Source organism: Cetorhinus maximus, chromosome 27 (assembly GCF_964194155.1).
Source record: "Cetorhinus maximus chromosome 27, sCetMax3.hap1.1, whole genome shotgun sequence".
Classification (NCBI taxonomy): domain Eukaryota; kingdom Metazoa; phylum Chordata; class Chondrichthyes; order Lamniformes; family Cetorhinidae; genus Cetorhinus; species Cetorhinus maximus.
Genome location: NC_135905.1, coordinates 29,149,147 through 29,170,949, shown reverse-complemented (window position 1 = coordinate 29,170,949; position 21,803 = coordinate 29,149,147). Strand labels below are relative to the sequence as shown.

General features: G+C 46.6%; 1 pseudogene; it reads right to left on the bottom strand.

Moving 5' to 3' along the window:
• Window positions 1-21,803, bottom strand: part of LOC144668498 (heparan-alpha-glucosaminide N-acetyltransferase-like) — a 123,848-nt pseudogene that overhangs the window by 6,989 nt on the left and 95,056 nt on the right.

Genomic DNA, 21,803 nt, shown 5'->3' with positions numbered 1-21,803 from the left:
CTTTCATAACTCCAAAGACCTTTATTACTAGACCATTACTAGATATGTAATGAGCCCTCTCAGGAGCTCTTAGACCTGGTGGAATGATAAATATTGTTCCAGACTGTGTTTCAGACTATAAATTATGTGACAGGTTTGTTAAAAGTGAAAGATAAATAGTAGCAAGAGGCAACACAACAGCTTTCATATTGTTACTAGCGTGCTTTTCCACATTACGAAACAACATAATATTTCACACTTCACAAAACTGTACTGAAAATACTAAGCCTGGGGTAACAGCCACAGTATAACTTGGGGATCTGTAATGACTGAGAGATCATTACTGCATGGAACAGTGATACAGAAAGGAGCTGGGGAAAGCGTGGACCTGCCTTTGGGATTATGACCCTGGCTGCCCCGTAAAATCTCGTGGAAGAAGAGAAAGATCAACAGATACCTGTCATATCGCTATCCAGAAAGAAAGGTTAAAGGTAGCCAAGGCTTTGATCAGTGTTGATGGCTTTGCAATCTAAATACCAGCGAATTAAGGTCCCCTCGACTTTTTCAGACTCAATTGATCGTACACAGAACAAAGGAAGTAACCAAGATTGTAACAGACATATTAATGTAAGAATGTCTTATTACGGCTGGTTGCTGACTGTCCAGGCAATGCTTTAATATCGAGCCAGACTAGCAGTTGCAGGAAGATGCATTTAAAGTGACCAGCCACCTCTCAAATATCAGATATTAAAAATTTGGTGGCTTTCTTATGATTTTAAATATAACACAACCCTCTGTTTCTCCATGAGCTCACATCCTTGAATTGGACTTGAACCTGTGCTACCCAACCCATGAGAGAGAACAAGTCACACTGAAAACAATGGGCTGAATTTTCTGGTTGGTGGGGGGTTGGGGGGGGTGGGGGTTGGGCGGGGGGGGGGGGGGGGGGGGGGTCAGAGCGGGAGTGAGCACGGCCCCGATTGGCTCCACCTGCCATTTTACGCCATTTGCCAATTAAGGCCCGACCAGCGCAACTCCCGAGGATAGCAGGAGTGGGCGGGCAGGGGCAGGAGTGCACTGTCCACCGGGTCCAATGGCGACCCGGCGGCCTGTTTATCTGAAACGCTGGCAGCCTTTGTAAGGCTGCTCACAATGGCAAGTGAAAGGGCTCAGCAGAGGGCTTCTGGTGAGCAGGCCAGGCCGGAGGGTAGGTGATCGGGACAGGCCAGGCTGGAGGGTAGGGCAGCGGGACAGGCCAGGCCGGAGGGTAGGCCAGCGGGACAGGCCAGGCTGGAGGGTAGAGCAGCGGGACAGGCCAGGCCGGAGGGTAGGTGATCGGGACAGGCCAAGCTGGAGGGTAGGGCAGCGGGACAGGCCAGGCTGGAGGGTAGGGCAGCGGGACAGGCCAGGCTGGAGGGTAGGGCAGCACGACAGGCCAGGCTGGAGGGTAGGGCAGGGGGACAGGCCAGGCCGGAGGGTAGGGCAGCACGACAGGCCAGGCTGGAGGGTAGGGCAGGGAGCAGGCCAGGCTGGAGGGTAGGGCAGTGGGACAGGCCAGGCCGGAGGGTAGGGTGAGGGGCCAGTGTGCCCCTCGTTTTTCCAATGAGTGCCTTGCTGCCCTCCCTGAGGAGGTGGCAGCACGGTAGGAGGTGATGGTGCCGCAGGTTGGGGGGAGGAGGCCCCCCCCATATGACGAAATGTGCCTGGGAGGAGGTGGTGAGCTCCCGCAACGTGGTGCGACGCACCTGGATCCAGTGTCGCAAACGCTTCAATGACTTGTTGCGCTCTGGAAGGGTGAGTACCATGTTAGCATTAGTCATGTAACCCAGCAGGTCAGCTTACGCCCCCTGGTGCCCCCACCAACCCCCTCCCCCCAAATCTGAGTGTAGTGACTGCATTGAGTCATTGATGTGCATGTGTCCTTTGCTGGGTGGGCCAGCAGATATTGCCCATGCCAAAGTCAGTCTGAGAGGGTGGTGAGGAGATGTGTTTTGCACCCGCAGCATGTGTTACACTGAGACCCATACGACTGTTTTGGGGGCAACCTGGAGGAGCTGCACCCAGGCGCTGTGTGAGAACTCCATGACATGTCCAAGTCAGGCTGATGACATGCTGGGAGGGAGCTTCAAAGTGACATGGCAATGAACCAGCTCCTGCCCTCTGCGCTCCACGTGCTTGCGCCTCCTTGCTATGGAAGGATATACTGTGTGGTACCTAATGTGATGTAGGCAGCATGTGGCCAAGGGTGGGGTGGGGGGGTGGGGAACAGGCCGAGCATCTTTGTGTGAGTGTTTGGCAGCAGCGGGGTGAGGAGGCTCTGGAGCCCCAATAGGTCCCACTCTGGTTGGGGTGGGCCGTGTGCGAAGAGAGTCCATGTACAATTTGCACAAATCAATGCTCATCTCTCATTTTCAGGAGGAGAATGCTCATAACGCGCCAGAGCGTATGAGGGCTGGTGGCGGCCAGGCGCAATTAGCCATTCTCAGCCGGTTTGAGCAGGAGGCCCTGGATTTGGAGAGGCGCCATGCACCCAGGTCCCCGGTGTCGATGAGGCTGGGGTGCCAAGGCCAGGTATGTTTGCCCAGCAGTGAGGTCAGTATTGTTCTCCCAACAGCCATGGCAGTGCTGAATGTAAAGTGATTTAATTTTGCAACATGGCTTGACCATTGCTTATGGAAGGATGAGCGCATAATGATCCAGGGGACAGGGATGCACATTGACATTGTCTCCACGTCAACTGATCCAATGCCCTTGTTCTTCCTTTCAGCATCAGTGGAGCAGGACCGGGAGGAGGAGCAGCAGAGGCCCCCTCTCACACCTGAGGGGCCTGAAGTCTCACCAGCATCACACCATCTCTGCCAGGCAGGCATCAGTGCAGATACTAGCATCTCGGTGGGAATTCGAACATTGGCTAGTGTCCTGGGCCGCTGGAGGAGCTGGTAGAGACAGAGAGTGCCCATGGTGCCAGCAGTCAGAGGACTGCAGGGGACCAGGCACATGCTCAGTCGGTGCCTGATGATGTGCCTCTGGAGTCATCCGTGACACAGAAGTCGTGGGAAATGTGGCTGGGTGTGCGGGAGCATACATGAGGCTATGCTTGGCTTGATGTCCGTGGTGGAGGAGTCTACACGGACAATTGCCGAAGCAATGAGCCACATGTCCGAGCGCCATGCGTCCTCCTCCATGGAGAGAGTGGCGATTCTTGTGGAGAGGCTACTGCAGGAGGCCTGTCAGGGCTTCCTGGGGATGCACACGGACCAGCAAGCTCTCACATCGGCATTGACCTCAGCTGGTCACTGCCAGTGTGGGAGATGGTCTGGGCATCAACTTTCCAGCTCGGTGCCCATCCATCCATGGTGGGCAGGGAGGTCCGAAGTGACCTCATGTCAGTGCAGCAGCTGCCTGTCGTCTCTGCGGGCATCTCTCAGGGCCCTCCGGATGAGGGCAGCAGCTCCTCCGCCCCTCTCCCAGTGACCGTATCGTCCGGTGAGGCTGCGATGACTGGGGTGATGCCGGCTGTGGAACTGGCAGCTCCCTCCCAGGCGGGGCCAGCACAGGCTCCACGGGCCAGAGGACGGCCGCCAAGGTCATCGAGGCCAACAGGACAGCAGAGTCAGCAGGCTGTCTCAGATGCCACTCTGAGCGATGGGGCAGCACCAAGACGGAGCACCCAGAAACGTAAACATAAGGGACCTTAGGCACACCACGGGTTTAAAACTGGTGCTTTTGTGTGGGCCCGAGATGAGGTACTTATGATTTGTTTTGATTTGTAACACTATTGTCTTTTTTTTTGGAATAAGTTGGTTTGCTTGACATATTAAATTGAGATATGTCACCATGGCTGAGGGTGTCTCTTTTCTTCTGCAAGTGTATGGTTTCCAAAACTGTAATGAGTGCTTTGTTGAACATTCAGCTTTATTAACAAGGCCTTTAGTGACTGTTCCTAACCTGGCAGATTTTGCACTTAAATGTCGAGTATGGAGCCTACAGCCCAGGCTTGTCCTGGAGATCCATATGTGGTGGGCTAGCTGAAGGTTCGTTGGATTAAAGCCTCCTGGGTGTCCCTGCCTCCCTGGAGTATGCCCGGGTCAACGTCTACCCCCTCAGCATTTCCCTGTGCGTGCTCATCCTCGGACTCACTGCTGGACTCAGCGTGTGCAGCTGCAGCCACTGCATCGACGTCTTCATCGTCCACTGCGTCCCCCCTTTCCAGCGCAAGATTGTGGGGAGCGCATCATGCAACCACTATCAGCGAGATATGATCTGGGGGGTACTGGAGTGAGCCCCCTGAGCGGTCCAGATATCGGAAGCGCATCTTGAGAAGACCGATAGTTCTCTCCACCACAGCCCCTGTGGAGGCGTGGCTCCTATTGTACCGATGCTCAGCTTCTGTTCTTGGATGGCGGAGAGGTGTCATGAGCCACCTTCTGAGGAGAGAGCTCTTGTCACCCACCAGCCAACCATCCAGCTGGGCTGAAGAGCCCCGGCACCTGGGAGTGTCTGAGGATGTAGGCGTCATGGGAGCTACCTGGGTACCTTGCACAGACTTGTAGAATCAGCATCCTGTGGTCACACACTATCTGCACGTTCATGGAGTGGAAGCCCTTCCTGTTGACGAAGGCACAGGGCTCACCTGCTGGCGCCTTGATGGCCACATGTGTACAGTCTATAGCACCCTGGACACGGGAGAAGCCAGCAATGGCCACAAAGCCTCTGGTTCGCTGTGACTGGCTTGCTTGGTCCCAATGGTAGTGGATTAAGGTCAATGCCCGTCTGAACAGTGCATCTGTAATCTGCTTGACACAAGTGTGGACGGCCGATTGGGAGACACCGCAAAGATCACCCATCGAGCCCTGGAAGGAGCCAGAGGCATAGAAGTGGAGGGCAGCTGTGACCTTCAGAGCCACTGGCATGGGGTGTTCACCCACACAGTTAGTGGAGATCTCAGGCCCTGACAGATATAGTTGACTGTCTCCCTTGAGAGACGGAGCCTCCTTCGGCACTGCACCTCAGACATATTGAGGTAGCTGCTTCGCCGCCTGTAAACCCTGGCAGCAGGATAGTGGCCTCTTCTGCAGCCCATTCCGCCTTAGACTACCTCTTGTGCCTGTGCCTGTCCTCCCAAAGGTGGCTCCCCTGGAGGCAGAATGTGCACTTCTGGCCTCCTCCTCCTTCTAGCCCTCCCTTCCTCCTCAGATGAGGTGCCTCCAGTGGAGAGTTCAGCTCCCATTTCCAGGCTAAGGGAAGGCTTCCTGAAACCTGCAGGCCCAGAAAAGATTCCTCACTGCAGAGTGCTGACCTGATGGTTAAGAGTCCAGAAAAAGCAGCTGGGATGCGTTTTGAAGTACTGCAGATCACACAGGCAAGTTTCAAAAACTTTCATAAATAAATACTTGACTGTGCACACTCGCGACTCCACTGAGCCCTCTTATCCCGTCCGTTGGTGAGGTTTACACAAATGTGTCCTACCCGCCTGCCTGTTGTGTGTGCCCATGCGCTGACCCGAAGATTGGACGGGCGCTGAAAAATCGGCATCAATTGGTGAGTCAAGGGCCTTAAGTGACCCGTTAATTAATGGCGGACGTCATCACGCGCCTGCCCAGAGAAATATTGCGAAGGCGCGCAGTGAGGTCGGGACGCTCGCCTGATGTCACCACGCGTCATTTTACACGCGGACGTGTGGGTCCCGCCCCCTTACACCAACGGGAAAATTCCACCCAATGCCTTTAATGTCCTTCATTAACATAAAAAATATCAGCAGTTCTTAATAAAATAGTCAGTGTGATCAATTTTGTTCTGGTCAGGAGGATAGGGAAGTTCTCTTTCGATTCCCTGGGAATCTGAGATCAGCCCTGTGTACCTTAGCTTCCCTGCACATTTAAGTGTATTCCTCCAATCATAAACTGACCACTAATGAAAGCCGACATTGAAAGGAAATACATCGCTGCCTCTTGCTGCATGTGTTTTTCAGAAGGCAGATAATCAATGAACAATACAATATTGTGTGGTTGCCAACAGATGATAACGTATGCAAAATAATTTGAATCAAGGACGAAAACCAAATTAATGACAAAGATCAGAAATGATTTTTTTAATGAGCTAAAGTGTCCAAATCAATTGCTGAAACCCATCCTTATTTCTAATCACTAATAGTCCTAATGAATTGATATTGGTGTTTTCTCATCTCAGGTTTTCAAAGGGAAGCCGCCAGCAATACTGATGCTGATAAACTTCTATTTTCATGTCCTTTGTTTTCTTTTACAATCCTCTTCCCCCCAATTCTGCGTGCACTGTGAATCCTCCCAGCCAAAGCAGCTGGACCCATCAGATTAATGTCTTTACGTCACTGCTTCTGGGCCAGGGATGGAGCAGGAATGCTTTCCCCAGGATCAGCAAGTTAACCTCTTTCCCAGTCCTCACGGTCGAACCATAGATTCAACTTCTCACCACCCCAACCCCCTCATCTATTCCTCCCGAGTGGCCTGCCCAGATGTTCCACTTGGCTGCTGATCCCTTCTTCCTTTCTGCTCCCGGGCTGGGGCCTGGTGCCACAGGCTTTCCTGCCCAACAGCCTCTCAATCTGTCTGCTTAAGTCAGGCCCTGTCCTTACATGCAGCAGGATTCGTACTTCCTCATTGCTTCCCGGCTGCTAACCACCCTCCCTTTCCTCCTCCCAACGCTTCCTGCACATAAATGTTGGAGCAAAAGTGCTCAAAGGTTGCAGCTGTATTTCCATCGTGCATTGGGCCTTTAAGGCCCAGGCAAGGGCCCCATGCTCAGAGTTACAATGCATGGCCAACGGCAAAACCAGCAAATTTTCAGTGCTGCTGGTGGAAGAACCTCAAGGGTTAATGGCTGTTTCTGGGCGAAGGATCCTTCGGGAAGAAGACTTGTGTTTCCTTTAAGCTTGAATTAATTAAATCAATAAAACGCGGAATTAAATGGAGACTTTAATCACATGCGGCTTCCTGCAGACACAGGTGGTCGCGAAAAGTGCTATATAAATGCAAGTCTTTCCGTTTTTTTCTTTTATTAACTGGTTATTTATCTCGCTGCTGTTTATGGGATCACGGTGTGCATAAAACGAATACCAGGTCTGAACAAGGAACAGCAATCACCACGCTGTAGATTGTGTGAAGCACTTTGAGATATTTCCGAGTGGTGCAATCGGAAGTAATACAAATGCAAGTCTTTCTTTCCTTAACAGCTTGAAAAACCATATAAGTCACACTTTGACAGCCTCCAATTAAAGAATTCCCATTTGTGCTCTTCCAATGGAATGGCTTTTTCCGGAAGGTTGAAGCAATACTTACCAGAGGTTTTTATTGACGGGGATGAATCCTTCCTACCTCCTACATTTTGTGAGGACAGCAGAAATAAATCCCTGAGGAAAGAGGAAACACAGAGTTGGTCAATAAGAGCTAAAAGGAAGGAAATGTGTGAGCCGGTGGAATGAGAAGCAAGTGAACAGATGTTGACAGCAATTTTTAACAATTTGCATTGATTATGCAACAAAATATTACATTGGTTTAACCACACAAATGGCCGCTGAAGGAAACAACCTGGAGAGAATCTCATTGTAGTACAAAGGTAAAACCAGAAGGTAAATTTAAATTCAGAAGGTGAACACAAGTTAAATGAGCAGAATCACATTTTTGGGCCGATGCACTTCTTCAATAAAAAGAATTATCAACACACGTAATGGATTTGTGGAATGAACCTCACGTGTTATAGAGTAGGACTAAAACCTGGAATCCTTTTGAAAAAAGAAAGACTTGCATTTATGTAGCTCCTTTCATGGCCTCTGGACTTTATTATTCGCTATTATAATTCAAGGATTTACACTACAACTGCAGAGTTGGTACAGTTAGGCAGTGCATGGATTCTGCAGTTGTAGTCTAAATGCAACTGGAATCTGCTATCAGAACCTGACATTGCAGCAAAGTGGAGTGAGAATACTGGGATTTGCAAGTCTCACTATGCTTCACTATGAGCCAACTGATGCAATGCAGCATAGAAAGCCCATGAAGTCTGCCTCCGGTGCAAGTGCCCACCTAGAGGAAGTGGGGAACTGGTACCTGTGATGAGGAGGGCCCATTTAAGGCTTACAGCAGTGAGCAGGCAGAATACAGCAGCATAAGTGGCCCGCTGGGAGGAGTGGGTTGCAGTGCCCCTTTTCCCCCAGCTACCAAAAAAGCTAATATAAGATCCACTGAGAACCACATTGCAAGGGATGGGGGGGGAGATTGATGGTAAATATATGATCCCACTTTCAGAGGCCCAGGTCCCAGAAATGGGCCACATTTCCACATGTGGCTGATGAGATGCACATGATGAGATTAGCTCCACCAAAATTACGTTTAATGAGGTTGCAGGAACCCAGCATATTCTGCTTCCAGCTAATTTGGTGGCCATTCCAACGAACTCTCCCATGATCTTTGATCGGGATCCATGTAGCTGCCAATCTGATTTTCATGTTGGTCCAATGCTGGCTTTTCAGTTCTGCCTTTCTTGTTTATTTTTCCCCTTTAACTTCAAAAACGTGACTGGTTCCAATATTCAAATTACTTTTATGGTTGAATGAGGCAGAAACTGGCCTGGAGAATGCAAGCTTATACAGAGATGCACACACTGGTAATGTGATTCATTTCCTGCTTATAGAACTTCCAAATCTTCATTCACTCCGGTTTAAAAAAAAGTCTTCCAGTTCAAGGCTGGGCTATTTGCCAATGATGCAATGATACTGTTAGGGCAGAGAGACATTTTTACAACGTGAATGACATTGTTTCATTGGGTGTTTACAGGCAGTTAAAACTCTCCCAACAACTTCAAAGGGATGACAATCCCTGTTGAAAATTGATCTTCATTGGTATTGATCTTTAAGTAACCACTCTACCTATAAGCAAGTTATATTGCACCAGCCAGATTCTTACAGCCAGTCTACAAATTCATCTAATGAAATGAGTAGATTTTATGAGATTGTACAAGAACTAAACAATTGTACAGGAGGATTTCCGCTTAACGTTCCTGGTATGTACCTTGTTCAGCCATTATTTTTTTACCATTTATGTAACACATACAGAGCAGAAACTGGTCATTCAGTCCAACAGTCCATGTTGGTATGCTCCACTCAAGCCTCCTCCCATCTGCCCTCATTTACCTCTATGGCCAGAAGCTTCGGGTTGGTGAGCAGGGTCAGGCCCCGCACGCCGACGTGTAAAATGATGTGTGGTGACGTTGGCGGGCGCGCAGCGGAGTTAGCTGCACTCCCGCCGAACTGTCAAAGGCCTGGTAAGGCCATTTAAAGTCCAATTAAAATGATTAATTGAGCCGCCCGTCCAACATTAAGGCTGGGGGTGAGGGGGGCAGGCAAAGAGCCCAGGCGGCCTTCACATTTATCATGGAACCTCATCCACAGGCGGGATGAGGATTCATGAAGGTTTTTAAAGTTTAATAAAATTTTTAAATAAAATTCATTGACATGTCCCAGTCCATGTGACGCTGTCACATGAGGGGACGTGTCTTAAAAATTTTTTTTTTCTTTATTAAAATTTTTAAAAATCAAACTAATCTCCCTGAGGCAGCTCTGTGCCTCAGGGAGATTTCTGCGTTCTATTGCGCATGTGTGCGAAAGAGCGCAGGCCCCGACTCAGCCTACTCCCCCCACCCACACTGGGAGCACTCAGCACTTCCGGGTGTGCATCTCACTGGGCAGGCCTTAATTGGCCTGCCCACATAAAATGGTTGCACACCCGCCTGCGCCCACTCCCGACCAACCCCCCCATCGACGGGGAGAAAATTCTCCCCTCTGGGTATATAATTTGAGTATTGCTGAAAAAAGACATTTTGTCAAAGCCTTTCATCTTGCACTCATCAGGACAATTGCAAGAATACCAATGTCAGGGAAAGCAACAACTTTATACTGTATGAGAAGATCAGTTGGGAGGTGGACTCTGATTGATAGAGGGGTTGCCATGGAAAATGCACCAGTTATTGGTGACTGACAGTTAACTGCAGAGCATTGTTTGAAATTTGAACCAAGCAGCTTGACTCTGATTGGTCAAGGTATTGCCCTGAGGAAAAAGCCAGCGAATGGCTATCATTTACTTTGTTTAGTTGAAACAGGTGCAATGTGTGTACATGTTCTTTCTGTCTGCAAGAATAGGGCCCTGTGTATTAATATATGTAGCTTCCAGTACACACAAATGTACCACACCGTGAAGCTGACTGATAATCTTAAACTGGTTGTCAGTGTAATTTTTAGCACCCTGAGGATTATTTAGCAAATGTTGTCCAATCACAGAATTACATCTAATGTTGGACACTGTGTTTTGAGTTTTGCTTTACACCCAACCTTATCTATGGCCGGTTCTGCATAGCATGAATTGGCCAGTTAGTTGGGCAAATTATTACAACCAATTTTGTACAAATTTTCCAGATTCAGAATGAAGGATTCCTTCACATTTGCAAAGACCATACAGGACTTACGATACCAATGCTGTGTACATGCACCCGTTTGACATTGCTAGCCTACTCACCAATGTTACACTTAAGGAAGCCATAGATATTTACATTGCAGCACTACATCATGGTGATCTAGACCTGCCACCATTGCGTGAATCAGTATTCACAGCTTATGAATGCGGCAACTCGCACAGTTGAGTTCAGCTTTAACGACACCATGTATGCCCAAATAGATGGTGTTACCATGGGATCCCCTCTAGGCCCAGCTCTCGCAAACGCCGTTGTTGGGTTCCATGAGAAATGTGTCTTCGATGGAGTGACACCTAACCTCCTACCCCTCGCATATTTCCGATATGTAGACAATACGTTTGCTATATTTAAATCCGTAGCAGCATGTAATAATTTCCTTGTATGTCTTAATGGGCCCCATCCTGTGCTCAAATTCACCCCTGAAATGGAGCAGTAACAAATGTACACCCCTTCCTTGATGTACCAGTTAAGAAATCTGCCAGGGGGTTCTCTACCACGGTCTCCCCAAGCCTACCTTCACAGGTCAATACACACGTTGGGATCCTTACACTTCCATGTGCTATAAAATTGGCCTTATTGGCAACCTCGTAAATAGGACCCAAGCCATTTGCTCACCATGCAAGCTTGATGCTGAAATAGGGGCATCAAAAACATCCTGTGGAATAATGGCTATCCTGATCAGGTCATTTCACGCTGTATATTGCACAAACTCATGAACATGCCTAAGACCTTCACTTTCGGATCTCAGGTTACCCTGGAAAGGCAAAGTATCTCAAAAATTTGAGCAACAGGTGAAGCTAGCTGGTTCACGCTGCTACTATGCAGTAGCAACACGAGAGGCATTCGCCGCTGACAGGATGCTGTCATCAAAAAGATGTTCTGCCTATCACACAAATGAGTAATACGGTATATAAGTATCATTGCCAGTGTGATGTTAGGTATGTAGGCAATATGTCCGAAAGACTGGTGAATCTTCCACTGTTCGCAATGGGCAAGATGCAGACTGTACCCAAATAGACCGAGCTCACAAAACTCAAAACACAGTGTCCAACATTAGATGTGATTCCTCAATTGGACAACATTTGCTAAATAATCCTCAATGTGCTAAGAATTACACTGACAACCAATTTAAGATTGTCACTTGGGCTCGCAGTGTGGCACATTTCCGTGTACTGGAAGCTACATATATTAATACACAGGGCCCTGTTCTTTGCTGACAGACATTACAGATGTTTCAGCTAAACAAAATAAGTGCTAGCTATTCACTAGTTCTTTCCTCAGGGCAGTGCATTGACCAAGCAGAGTCAAGCTGCCTGATTTAAATTTCAAACAATGCTTTGCAGTTAACTGTCAGTCACCAATAACTAGTGCATTCTCCATGGCAACACCTCTATCAGTCAGTCCATTTTCCAATCAATTAGCAGTCTCTTCTTATACAGTAGAAAGTCGTTGCTTTCCCTGGCATTGGTACTCTTGCGATTGTCCTGATGAGTGCAAGACGAAAAGATTCAACAAATTGTATTTTTTCAGCAAACTCAAGTTCTGTACTGCCAAACGACTATTCATATAATTTGGTGTCTATTTTTCTGATGTCCCAGAAACTCAGGAGCACCGGAGTTCCCCTCACATGTACAGCAGGCCAGGGTCCCCTACTGATCGAATGGTGCTTGGATCAAGCTCCACAGCAACACTTGAGGAGATGACCCAGGGCCTCGCGCCATTACAACGCTGCTACATTGCCACATTTCGATGGGGCATGGGATTGGCAGAATCCTATCCACCCTGTTCCAGTGTGTGTTAAAGAGCCCATGGTAACATATTTGGAAAATGTGTGAGGAGGTGTCCCAGTCAACATTTTTGTCTCAGTCACAATTAACAAGAGTTTATTATTTGTCTCGTTTTTTTGTTGTTGGGTCTCGTTGTATGTAAAGTGGCTGTTGCTCTTGCTGTTGCAGCAGTCACTGCTCTTCAGGCTGAATCTACCTGAGAAAAATGCTTCAGTGACATTTCCGAGAGATATGGAAAAGTGAGTGTTACCAACCGAACCAAGATGGTACAGAAATAAAGCAAGCAACTGTAGAATTACATCTGAATGGCTTTATTTTAAATGAACACTGATTAATCAGGAAGTCACACTTAAACCTAACAATTAAACATATGAGTGATGACAATGACCTTGCCTAATTGATTATGCCTAAATAATTATAGATTTCTCATCTTTTTCAAAGAATAAACCACATCAGCTGGTTAAATCCCATCTGTCAAGTTTTCATTTATGTAGCTTGCTCCTGTCACTCAGACAATGTCATATAACAGAATCAGGTTTGATCCTTTCCCTGCTATGACAGTTTATGTTAGAGACAAAGCCATGCAGCTGGTGACATGAAGCAATAATGAGACATCAAGTCATATTTCACTGGGCCGAGGATTAGGAGGCGGTGTTGATGGATTAGCATAAACCATATTATGTAATGAAACCTTTCAGTCGAAGAATTATTTGTTGCTGGACCACCATTTTAATTCATGCGATTTAGGAAGTAAGACTCGCTTAATGTAATACCTTATCAAATTTTTAGATACATTTTAAAGCATTTCAAATACCTAAATGCAGCGGCTCATTGCCAGGTTAATTTGCAAATAGCAAAATCCCACAAAGCAACAAGATGAATGGGGTATATGGAATTCGGTTGCAGATTGGCCACAATCTCATTGAATGATTAAACAGGCTCGGGGGGCTAAATGGCCAATTCCTGTGTTCCTATGTTCTGTGGTAATTTAGGGAAGAATGTTGACCAGGACATACAGGAGAGCTCGCCCTCAGATTGTGCCAAGGGCTGTTAACGTGTACAAAAATCACTGGCATAGAGATTTGGTTTAATCTTTCATTCAAAAGATGACATCTCCACCAACATAGCGTTCCCTCAGTGCTGCACTGTAATATCAGTCTGGATTACATGTCCAAATTCTGCAGTAGGGCTTGAACCCACAACCTCCGACCTAAAGCAAGAGTTTTAAAAATAGAGCCCAGCTAACACATATTAATGAAAGTCGCAGCAACATTTCTTTGAAATTGCAAACGGAAATTAAAAATTGTTGATATTTCTACCAGCCGATGAAAAAACCTGCGAATCAAGAGGCACGTAATCCTGAAGAGAACAGTGTGGAGACGCATAATGGGCCACAAACAAAAACTCGTCAGTAAAGACATCATTTAAGTTTACTGAATCTAAGTGAAAGTTTGGACTGTGTAAGATAAAGGAGCTTAACGTTGTTTAAAGTGAGCAAATTAACATGGTCAATAAGCACTAGATATGTGGTAAAACTGACTGGCACCACATCCACAAACATTCACTCCCTTCACCACCAATGCACAGTAGCAACAATGTGTACCATCTACAAGATGCACTGCAGGAATTCACCAAGGTTCCTTCGACAGCACCTTCCAAACCCATGACCACTACCATCTGGAAGGACAAGGGCAGCAGATAGATGTGAACACCACCACCTGTAAGTTTCCCTCCAAGCCACATACCATCCTGACTTGGAAATATATCACTGTTCCTTCACTGTCACTGGGTCAAAATCCTGGAACTCCCTCCCTAACAGCACTGTAGGTGTACCTACGCCACATGGACTACTGTGGTTCAAGAAGGCAGCTCACCACCTCCTTCACAAGGGCAACAAGGGATGGGCAATAAATGCTGGCCCAGCCAGCGAAGCCCACACCCTGTGAATGAATTTTTAAAAAGGTTTACTATTTGCAAGTTCCAGCAAGGTCAGCCAGGGAAAAACAAAGTAAGTGAACAGTTGGTTGATTCGGAATCGTTTCACAAAGTTGAAAGGGAACTGGTTCGATATATATTGAGACGGGGGTTTAAGGGATATGCACAGAGATATCAACAAAAGTATTAACATTTTTCCATTTGGGGCAGGAATCACAGATTAATTGTGCACGGTTTCCAAATATTCCAACAACACCTTCCATACAAGTGCCAAAGTGGAAAACTTAGTGATCAATGGGAGGCAGAGGGTGGGGGTGATTTCCCCAGTGGTGGGTGAGGCTCTCTGCTACAGGTGCCTACTTTTGAAATTTAGGCCTTCTCGCTTCTCTGAGCTGTGACTATTTGACGCTTTCGCTTGAGTCTCCATTCTGGCTCCTATTTGATGGCTGCAGAACCACCGGAGCTCAAAGGAGAAGTGGAAAAATGAATTAAAATTCTGCTTGTTCCCTCACATGGCTCAGCACACACAGTACAAATGTGTCCTGACATGGTGGAAACAGGCTCCTCAGGCACTTCGCCTATCAGCCAATTATAAACAGACAGCATGCTCGATGCGAAATGGGGTGCAGTGGATCACTAATTTCTCTGGACAAACTGCACTTAGGAAGGGCTTAATGTTCCAGGAAAAATGGAATTAGTCAATTGGAAATATGAAGCGGGCTGCCGCAGAATTCTGTCTTGCAGCTAGCTTTTGCGAACACACCTCTCGCTTAGGCGAGCAAGCTTAACTTTGGCAGCTGATCAGTGTGATATTTCAAACAAAGAGTGCTTGGTATTGACGTTAGTTGCCTGAATTGGTAAAATGACCCTTCCCTGGGGCAAGGATCCTTTATTTTGACAGAGAGAAAAAAAAAAATCAGCATAAAATTTAAGAGAAAAGGGATAATTTCTCTGAGAAAGTAGAAATTTGTGTTCCTTTCTGTCAAATTTGTCAAATTTACCCAAACCAAAAACTGGTGAAAAGTTGAAAGAGATTTTACCAAACATTATATGAAGGATTTACAGTATACAACAGAGGAACTTCTACATTACTAGAATGTTATTGAAGTCCTCTGTCATTACATGTGCATCAAATGTAAATGTAACAACATCAAGTCAAGGACCAACCTTTTCTTGGATGCTACAACCTGCTATCGGGAGTCCAGGTTTCCTCAAGCCACCTTCTAGACATGTGCATCTGAGGGTAATAAATTCTGACATGACACAATGATTATTAAGAGTTCCTGATCTTGGCCTAGGATGCCAACTACACGTGTAGGCAAAAACTCCGCTCATGTGCAGCTCCAAATTTGCTAATTTGTGCACATTTTAATGGACTCCAGCAGATCCGGAGGCTGGGGAGAGCAGTGCATGGAATTTGCAGCTTCTCCATTTGAGCACCAATTTCCTTCCGTAATGTAAAATTCCTGCAACTAAGCAACACTCTAAAGAGTACAAAGTGAAGAGTCTGCGCACAAACAGGTGACACAGGTAGGGGTCACAAGAGATTCACTGAGTCTTTAAATATCAGAACCTCTCGCTAGATACCTATCACATGAACCATGACTACATTCCTTGTTTAGCCTTTGGTCTTAAAATTCTCAACTGAGTTCAAATGCCTCCATGTCCTTGCCCCTCCATTGCTCCACCATTGACTGTGCTTTCAACTATCTGGGCCTTCAGCTCTGGATCTTTAAATCGTAAAATTGTAAAATATTTTAATTCAACACTGAAGTACAGTCTTATCTGGCTAAATTCAAACCATATTATAAGAGAACTGGGTGGCAAAGTATGCTAGGACAGAAGTGTAGCGTCTGTGTTGAAAACCATCTCCAGACTTCTCACTTCAATACCACTGGGTGGCTCGGACTGTTGCTAGAAAACTATCCATTCACCTCCGGAACCTGGGTTTGCAAATGATCAGCATGAGAGCTGGCATCTTAGGGAATTGATTGCACCCTTGTGGCTTTAGTAATCTAGTGGACAAAAAGTAATGAATTCTTTCCTGGTGCGGCATCGGATGTACACTTCCTTGTAAGTACGGCTGAGACAGCACAATTTTCAATGAATCTCAGATGGATTCAATGCACAAGTTAAAATGTCCTGTGCAGAGATAGGAAATGCATCAGGGCCAGGTTATAAATCATTACATCATCATTTTCTGACAAGTAGAATCATCAATTTAAGGCAGCAAATCTCAACCAGCCATCCCATTACCTTTTGGAACATGGAAGCTGTTGAAAATATTGCCGTTGCTTATGAATTGGAAAGAGGCAAGCAGAGGAAGGGTTTCTTTTTATCCCAAAGCTGTCGTGATGTAGAACTCTATACAGTTTGTAGGGCCAGACCGCAGTGTGCAATGGATGGTGGGTTCCAGATTGTCAGAAAGCACAACAGGTTTTCATTTATCAGTCAATAGAGACAGTGTGGGCTGCAAATCTGCTACTGTACACAATCTAAGCTGCCTCTGCAGTTTGGTGTTGAAAGAGCACTGCATTGCCAAACGTGCTGTTCTCTGGATGAAATGTCGAACCACGTCTCCCACTCTCTGCTTTGGAAGTTCTAAAGAGCCTATGGTATTATTCAAAGACGGACATAAGAATTAGGAGCAGAATAAGATTATTCGGCCCCTCTGCCATTCAGTACAATCATGGCTGATCTTCTATCTCAACTCCACTTTCCTGCCAGCTCCCCATATCCCTTGATTCCCTGAGAGATCAAAAATCTATTGATCTCAATCTTGACTATACTCAGTGGTGGAGCATTCACAGCTCTCTGGGTACATAATTACAAAGATTCACAACCTTCTGAATGAAGAAATTTCTCCTCAACTCAGTTCTAAATGATTGACCCCCCTTATCCTGAGTCTGTGCCCTCGTGTTCTAGACTCCCCACCAAGTGGAAACAACCTCTGTGTCTACCCTGTCAAGCCCCTTTGGAATCTTCAAAGTTTCAATGAAATTGCTTCCCATTATTCTGATCCCATGAACCAACCTAGTGAAATGCGGAGAGGCCTCCGTGTGTTCTGGCCAACATTCTTGTCTAAGTGGTCTTTCATTTCACGGCTGTCTGTGTGGCCTCACTGTGCACAAAATGGCTGTCAATGATGCCCATCGACAATCACTGCAATTCAAACTAATTAATTCTTTGAGCTGTTTCTCACAAATTTGATTAGTGTGATATAAATAAAAATCTTTCTTACTAATTTAAACATAATATTGTCCATCCTTTTGACAGACATTTTGGTAAAACCAGATTTTTGACACCTATTCATAAATGTTGGTTTTACTTTTGTCTCATTGTTCCTTTACATTGCAATTTCTTCCTTTAACTTTCCCTGGATACTCCAAGATATAGAAACACACCAGGAAAAAACTGATAAATAACCGGGGGAAAAAAATTGCCTTTATATAGCTCTTTATTTCCTGTCTTAAAAAGTCCCAAAGTATTTCACCTTTTTCATTCGTTCATGGGATGCGAGTGCAAGGCCAGCATCAGTCATGCTTGACAAATCTACTGGAATTTTTCGAGGATGTAACTAGTAGAGTTGATGAGGGGGAGCCAGTGGATGCGGTTTATTTGGGCTTTCAGAAGGCTTTCGACAAAGTCCCACATAAGAGATTAGCGTGTAAAATTAAAGCGCATGGGAATGGGGGTAATGTATTGAGATGGATAGAAAACTGGTTGGCAGACAGGAAACAAAGAGTAGGAATAAACGCGTCTTTTTCCGAATGGCAGGCAGTGACTAGTGGGGTACCGCAGGGATCGGTGCTGGGACCCCAGTTATTCACAATATATATTAATGATTTAGATGAGGGAATTAAATGTAATGTCTCCAAATTTGCAGATAACACAAAGCTGGGTGGGAGGGTGGGCTGTGAGGAGAATGCAGAAATGCTTCAGTGTGATTTGGACAAGCTGAGTGAGTGGGCAAATGCATGGCAGATGCAGTATAATGTGGATAAATGTGAGGTTATCCATTTTGGTAGCAAAAACAGGAAGGCAGATTATTATCTGAATGGCTACAAATTGAGAGAGGGGAATGTGCAACGAGACCTGGGTGTCCTTGTACACCAGTCGCTGAAGGTAAGCATGCAGGTGCAACAGGTGGTAAAGAAGGCAAATGGTATGTTGGCCTTCATAGCCAGAGGATTCGAGTACAGGAACAGGGATGCTGCTATTGTACAGGGCCTTGGTGAGACCACATCTGGAATATTGTGTGCAGTTTTGGTCTCCTTATCTGAGGAAGGATGTACTTGCTATAGAGGGAGTGCAGCGAAGGTTTACCAGACTGATTCCTGGGATGGCGGGACTGACATATGAGGAGAGATTGAGTCGATTAGGATTATATTTGCTAGAGTTCAGAAGAATGAAGGGGGATCTCATAGAAACCTATAAATTATAACAGGGCTAGATAGTGTAGATGCAGGAAGGATGTTCCCGATGGTGGGAGAGTCCAGAACCAGGGGTCACAGTCTGAGGATATAGGGTAGACCATTTAGGACTGAGATGAGGAGAAATTTCTTCACCCAGAGAGTGGTGAGCCTGTGGTATTCATTACCACAGAAAGTAGTTGAGGCCAAAACATTGTATGTTTTCAAGAAGGAGTTAGATATAGCTCTTGGGGTGAAAGGGATCAAAGGATATGGGGAGAAAGCGGGAGCAGGCTATTGAGTTGGATGATCAACCATGATCATAATGAATGGTGGAGCAGGCTCGAAGGGCCGAATGGCCTACTCCTGCTCCTATTTTCTATGTTTCTATCTATTGCCCATCCCCTATTGCACTCAGGAAGGTGGTGGTGAGCCGTCTTCTTGAACCGCTGTAGTCCATCTGGTATAGGTACCCACAGTGCTGTTGTTGGGTTCAAGGATTTTGGTCCAGTCACATAAGGAACGGTGATATAGTTCCAAGTCAGGATGGCGTGTGACTTGGAGGTGAACTCAGGGCCGGTGCAAGTGTATTTAGTGCCCCAGGTGAACCTCCAGCTTGGCAGCACCCACCCACCCACCAACCGCAACCCCCACAAATAACTTTCAAAAATTAATATATGAATTCTGCATACCCCATCAGTACCACACTCACACAACCCCAAAAAATTGTCAAACCCATGGGTGTTTGTTAACCGTGGCTCACTCCAGTCCCAACCTCCCACTGTTCTGCAGCACCATGTTCCACTGGCACCGCTCACACACTCTGCTCCCACACCTCTCACGAGTCCTTAACACCCGCATCACCATGAGGTCACACAGGAGCTTACTGATTGGTTGAAAACGTGGAACCCTTAGGTAACCGGCATTTTTGACTAACTGGCATCACCCATCCCCCGCGCATGCTGGATAATAGAGATTGACTTTATCTCAGTCTGTCTGGTGGAAGCCCCTCCCCTCTCCCTGCTTTTCCATTTCCCTATTCCATCTTTTATTAATTCTCAGATCTCCATTTCAAAGGCTGTTGCTTTCAGCTGCCTGGAGAGCAGAGGAGTGCATTGTCCTCCAGCTGCAGATCGCTGAGTGAAGGCGGCTTCACTGGGCTGAAGACCGGCCATGTGCAGCTGAGTATCAAAACCAACCAACGCAACAGATAAAGCACGAGTGGTGGCAGAGAAGGAACGGGTATTGGAAAGTGGGGAAACTCAAGTGATTGGAGGATCAGCACAAGCGGAGGGGGACAAGGAAAGGGAAGCCATCTGGGTGGTCAGCGATCACGTGGAGGGAAATGGGGGGCTGTCACTGGAGGTTTAATGAGCATGTGCAGAGAGGTGGATTGGACCAGGAAAAGGCTGTTGCCTGCTTCAGAAAACTCCAGAGGACTGAACTGAAACTACATAGAGCTTTAAATTTATATGAGCAACTTCTCACGAGTGCCACGGGTACAGCTCTATATAGTTTTTGCTGCAGTGCCAGCATGCCACCCCCAAATCTTGCTGCCTAGGCAACTGCCTATTTTGCCTAGTGGTTGCACCACCTGTTGGGAACCTGCTCTTGTTGCCACAGTGTTTATATGGCTGGTCCAGTTCAGTTTCTGACCCCTGGATGTTGATGATGGGGGAATTCGGTGATCTTAATACCAATGAATGTCAAAGGGAGATGGACTCTCCCATGTTGGAGATGGTCATTGCCTGGTACTTGTGGCATGAATGTTAGTTGCCGCTTGCCAATCTGATTGTCCGGCAGCGCCAAGGGTGCATTAGTGGGCACTGCCAGGACTGCAACAAGGAAGCAGAAAAAGGCCCATGGATCACCAGAAATAAGTAAGGCCGGGGTCCTGGGCAGGGAGAGTTTTGGCAGGTTTTGGTGGGCGGGGGCTGTGGTTTTAAGGCAACAGGTGATAGGAAGGAAGGAGGGGTTCTATCTTAGGGGAGCCCCTACCGCCCCCCTGCAAAGGACACTCCCCCTTCCTTCCCACCCTTTGAAGAATTATTTTAAAAATTGGGTTGCCCACTCCCACCCGACTGTCCAAGCCAACCATTTTATGGCATGGGCAGCACATTATTGGGGTCAATTGTCTTGGTAAGAAGCCTGGTTGACCCTTGATTGACTTTTTAAATATGGCAGGCGGGCTGCTGATGTCAGCACCCGCTCACTCCCCGTATTATGGGGGTGAGCTCAGGGGTGGGTGGGAAGGTGATGGGGTGGGCACCCATCCTATTTTATGTGCCCCTCACCATTGAAAACTTGCCTGGCAGGGGCAAGTAAAATGCAGTCCAATGCGGCTGAGGTCAGAGCTGTTGGGCAAAGGGAAGAATTCCCAAGAGGCCAAAGTCAGAAAAACTGAGACTTTAAGGTGGAGGAAATTGGAAATAAAGAGGAACAAAGTAATGGCATGGTTTCAAAACAAATTTAAGAATTTTAAATTTTGAGACTGTCCGTGGGACAATGGAAGCCATTCCATTTCTCCCTCACCTTTCTTTTTCTGTCTTATTTTTTTACATATTCTTTCTTTCATTCTCTCCATTTCTCTCCTTCTCTGAGTATTTTCCCTCTGCCTCTGTTGTTCTCCACAAATAAGCATTTCACCAGATTGAGCAAAGAATGCTTACAGGTCAATCGCTACGGCTCCAAATGGCCAACAAGCAAGACAGCCATCTTAGACACTTTGGAGAGGCATTAGAAGCTCCCATGTTGATTCTGTCTCACTTTCCTTTACTCTTAAATTCAATTAAATACCAATAAAGTTCACTGATCTTTGTTATCGAACTCACACTGCACAATATGAGTAATGCTATAGTTAACGCATTTGCATCAAATTCCTTCCTCTGACATTTTAACAACCTTATTAACTCATCTATTTCAAATGGATTTAAGTTTGTAAAAACCACAGCAGACACTGCTCTCCTCAGCTGTGTCGACAACTTGATGTCACCGGGGCTTCATGACACCAAAACAACTCAATGTCACAAGTATCTTGTTGTGGCTACAGCTAATTTGACTCACCAATAAAACTGCCCAAATGAGAAACCGCTTCAGGATGCTGAGGTTGCTAGGACGATATACAAGAACGATCTTTCCAGCCTGAAAAGAGATTAGAAAAAAAGAGATCAGCGGTGATATGGAGCAGAAGGTTTGG